Source organism: Propithecus coquereli, unplaced genomic scaffold (genome assembly GCF_000956105.1).
Source record: "Propithecus coquereli isolate 6110/MARCELLA unplaced genomic scaffold, Pcoq_1.0 Scaffold224, whole genome shotgun sequence".
NCBI lineage: Eukaryota > Metazoa > Chordata > Mammalia > Primates > Indriidae > Propithecus > Propithecus coquereli.
The window spans coordinates 1354229-1359540 of NW_012147634.1; positions in this window are offsets into that span (position 1 = coordinate 1354229).

Sequence of the window (5312 nt, forward strand, 5' to 3'; positions counted from 1 at the left end):
TATTGTTCTAATTTTAGAGATGAGGAAACTGAAGCCAGAGAGCTAGAGTGACCTGCCCAAGGCCACACAGGCAATGTGGGGGAGAGCAGGTATTGCCTTTGGCTAGTCCTGTGCCCCACCTCTGGAGTAATTTGCTTGCGAGGGTTGCAGGGGGCACTGGTGGTAGCGTCTCTAGTGAACGAGGTGGGAATGGAGGGTGTGGGTGTGGAGTCTCCATTTAATGCGGCTGGAGTTAACCATTCTAAGGGGCCTGGTGTCCAGTCCAGAAGACAGCAGGAACCCAAGTCTGGGTAAGAGCCAGTGAATATTCCTCTCTACCCTTCCTACCCAGCCACAGCCACCTTTGGGCATTCCCAGCTAGAGCACAGAGCATCTTTCAGATCTATAAGGATATACAAGAAAGATTAAATACAGAGGCAACACCTGAACCAGCTCTTCAACAGTGCCCGTTCTGAGAGACTGACAGTCTAGACATACTGACTACTTCAGGCGCACTGTCTACAACACCATGCTGGCTCGACGAGACACAGAAATCAACATAGATGTAATAATGGCTTGACCACCAATGGGCCTAAAACACTGATAAGTCTAATTGCTGTCTTGATATTAATAATTTGTACTGTAATCCCAGACTACCATGGACAGACTGATTATCTGAACATGCTGGTCATTTGGATATAAATGTGAGGGACTCCTGCTGACTTCACCCTGGCACATACAAGGGGCGATGGGCCCCGATGAAGGTTGTTCAGTGGGTGATTTTGCATCTTCTGCTTGCAGGTATTTATTAAAGACTTGGCTGTGTTTTCCCAAAGTTCTGTTGGACCTAGTTTTGACACCAAAATGGCTATGCAATCATCCAGTGGCTACCTGAAATTTAGGCCTTTCAATCTGTAAACATAAAATGACTCAGGTGACAGCTAAGTCCATTTTTAAGAATTGTATACATTTCTTGAACTATTTTCACCATCATTACTTAGGTTTTTACCATTTAATCTTGGTGTGTGGAATTATTGGTAATTTGCAAACTACCAACAAAAGAGTTGGTAGTTTAAACTGAGGTGCTTAGAACAATGACTATGACATTGCAAAGTGAAGTGGTAGCACAAGTGTAAATACTTAAAGGAGAGAGCAGAAAACGAGATACAGGCTCTTAGACCCTGCATCCACAACCACAGAGTGTGTAGGGTTCAGAGGGGATCTGGGGAGAATTTCTTTAGAGAGATTTGTCGGAGAGAAGGTGCGGACGTAACGACAAGCGTGGGAAAGGGTCTTTAGTGAGAGGATGCGATGAGAATTACTTACGAGAGCGCACTGGGTGCTGTAAATAGCCATCTCCTCCCACCAAAGTGTAGGGATAGGGCTGTGTTACCTCTTAGTCTCACCTGTAGAAAGAAATTTTTCATGAGATCACTCCGAGTGCAGGAGTGGGGTCTCACTCTCACGTAAGAAATCTCTAGGATGCGAATGGCAAGCTACATGTTAGACATTGGCAAGACCAGGGTGGCCTCACTGGGTGGCCTGCATGTTCGGATCTCACTGGGGTTAGGGCATGCATACAGGTTCTCTGTGAATCGGGTGTGGAGATGGAAGATAACATGGGAAAGGTCCCGTCTAAGAGGGCAGCCTGGACTGAGGGATGAGGGCACCTCAGAAGAGGGAAGCTAACAACATCACCATATTTCTAAGATCTGAGCAAAGAGTTCATGAGCTGTACTCTAGGACAGGAAATGCCTTAATTTTAAAATAAATTCAGAGTGTGAACTATCACATGGTTCTGGACATTTTACTATCTGTATTGAGACTGTTACTTCCAAAGATAGGGAAAATCTTACCCTACCTAATAAAACTAACAGACAGTTGGGAACAAAAAGGTTGTTTTAAGATTTTATCCCAAGAATGAGTTGTGTTTGTCCAATACTGCTCCCTAAATATGGAGCATTAAATGCTAGCATTGAATAATCAAGTGTATTAAATTGTTTAGAAAAATGATATATACTTTGAAGTCCATCACAGGAACAAACACTATCTATTTAGAGCTTCAAAATTTAATTACCATGGTACTTTCTGAAAAGTTAAAATATTGAACCCATTATATGTTATATAAAGAAAATAATAATGTGATTAGTCTAAATAGACTAAATTAGTAAAATACAATTGAATTAAATATATGAACCAGTAATGTCTAAGGGAACTTGTTAATTTTCTATTTCTAATCAAACTTTCCTCCATATCTTCATAAATCCCATCCTCTATCTCCAGTAGCTTCATACTTCTTATGTTTGGGCCCCCTTCTTGTTATGAGGGTAGCATAATTGCATCTGCTGAACATATATTAGATCTAATATTTCAATTATATATGGAGGTAAAACCTAGTTATTATAAGTATCTCATAATGATAACCTCTTTTCCATTAGTGTCTTAGGATAATCTGTCATTGTGCACACTTAATATATATTAATATAAATACAGTGATAGCAACATTAAGGCAATGTTTTATTTCTATGAAACATCTGCATCTTCTCAGTCACAGTTACTTGCATGCTCCTTATTTATTTATCATTTTTAACTTTCCGAGAGGATATTCATGGCAGTTCCTGTGTATTTTTCTAGTTATAAGTCCTAATATTTCAGCAACCTCATATTTGAACACATTAATTACATCTTTGATTAATGGATGTTTTTATTATATTATGCTTCCTATGTTTGTTCAGTTGATATTTTTCTTAATTTAGGAAATCAGAAAACAAATTACTTCTGCTATTCTTGCTGATATAATTTCTTATTATTTAACAATTGGCATGGAAGAACTTCTTTATGTTATTAGGGGAAGAATCTGCTATGCACCATTATCTCTTAGTAGATTAGAATAAGGGTTTGCACAGAGAAAGTGAAGTATACAAGCCCCCCAAAGAAACATAAAATAAAAAGTAGATGTCCAAGAGACCAACAGAATATAAAATTTCATGAACCTAAAAGAGAGTCCTCTCAGGAAGGAAGAGACCCCAAAGTGCAGAGAAAGCATAGAAAGGAAACCAGGGCTCACTCTAGGGCAGGGGGGTGGTTTACAGCTTTATAAGAAGATGACAGAAAAAGAAGGACTTGGAAATCTTAAGTGATTTAGATTATTGGTTTTGAAATTTAAGGGAAACTAATTTAAGCATGTGAAAATGTTCTGTGAATAGTCATGATTTTAGAATTATCATCACTGTCATCAATTTTAATGTTAAAGTTAGAGCTTATCGTTTCGAAAGGAGACAGAGCTTTCACAGGGCAGCACGCAAGCCACGGTCTCCTGCGACTGCTCAGGTGAGGCAAGAGGGCAGAACTTGTAGCTGCGAGGACACCGTTCACAGCCCAGTTCAAGGGAGCGATGGCATCACCAAAGGGTATGGAGTAGGGCTCTTGTGGCTGTTCTACCATCAGTGATCCAAAACACGCGCTGGGTAAATTACTTAACCTTTCTGAGCTTCAGCTGCCCTTGGTGGAAAATGAGAGATTTGGTCCAAATAATCTTTAAGGTCCTTTTCTATATTTAAAATTCAATAAAAATGCCTTTTGTAGTTTTGTAAGAAAATCTCAAAAATCTTTATTGAAGATATCATACATTTGTAAGATCTTCTCTTAGAATCTTAAAAATACAAGGAACCTAGGTAAAGGGCACGTGCACAATGGCACCGTATTCAGACCACGTATATTGTTTGTGTTTTACTGCTCTTATCAGACGGGAATGTTGCTCAAACCTGCAACTCTGGCATAATCTATCACTGGTATTCATGAAAATGGAACATCTTACAGTGCTCCTGTCTTGTGCAGTGTGGTGGGATTAAAGCTTAGCATAAATTCCTCTATCGAAAAAATTTCATGTTGAGTACAGAAAGCGATGACTTGATACGTCATCCTTGACTTTAAATTCATGTGTGTGTGTTTATAGAGAATAAAAAAGTAATTTTTATTTATGTAAACTAAACATTTTACCCCCATAATATGCTGAAATAAGAAATTAAAAAAACAGAGGAAAAAAAGTGATTCCTATTACACACCTATTAGAAGAGCTGAAATTAAAAACACTGACAACCGCACATGCTGAAGTGGGTAAAACCCAGTGAGTGAAGTAATGGTAAAATCAAACGCTGTCAAGAATGTAGAGTGACAGGAACTTTCATTCATTGTTGGTAGAACGCAAAATGGTACAGCCACTTGGGAAGACAATCTGAAAGTTTTTACAAAATTAAATATACTCTAACCATGCAATCCTGCAATGATGCTCTTTGGTATTTACCCAAATGAGTTGAAAACTACGTCCATGTCACAAACCTATACATAAAGTTTTGTAGCAGCTTTATTCATAATTGCCCAAACTTGGAAGCAACTAAGATGTCCTTGAGTAGGTGAATGGAATAACTGGAATATATCCATGCAATGAAATATTATTCAGTGTTTTAAAAGAAATGAGTCTGCGGGATACAAAATCAATACAAATCAATACAAAAATCAATTGTATTTCTATGTACTAGCAATGAATAATCCTAAAACAAAATTAAGAAAATAATCTTTTTTATAGTAAGATCAAAATAGCTCACATGATAGTTTGGTTCAAAACCTCCAATGATTTTCCTTCTTATTCAGAGGAAAATTTTAATGTGCTTATCATGCCCTATAAGGCTCAACAATGCTCTTACTCCAAGCTGCTCACCGGACCCCATCACCTCCCATTGTCCCTCCTGTTCACTCTGCTTTTGTCTCGTTTTATCTTTTCTGTTCTTCAAACATGGCGGGTGTGCTGCTTGAAACCCCTGTTGCCCAGATAGCTGCACGGTCTGCTCCCTCACTGCTGTCCGCTACTGCATCCCTGCTCAAGTGCCAACACCAACATAAAACAATACCCCCCACCTTTATCCTCGTTGCTCTTTGCCCCTTACATTGCTACACACGCACACATACCCACACACATGCACACAGATTTTGTTTATTATTCTGTAAGTTTCATTTATGAAATGTTCAAGCTTATATTAATAGAAAAGCAGCATGAATAGTTAATGGACACCTTAACCCATTCACATGTTTTTATCTACTTCAGTGTGCATTTCCCAAGAACAAGATCATTCTTTTAAATTATCACAATAGAATTACCACATCAGGAAAAATTATGTTGATTCAATTCTATTATCTAATATTTAAATGACTCAATTGTTCCAATAACATTATTTATAGCTTTTTCATTTCCAATCCAAGATTCTATCAAGGATCACGCATTGAATTCTATTATATCTCTGTAGTTACTTTTAATCCAGAACAATTCCCAGGATTTT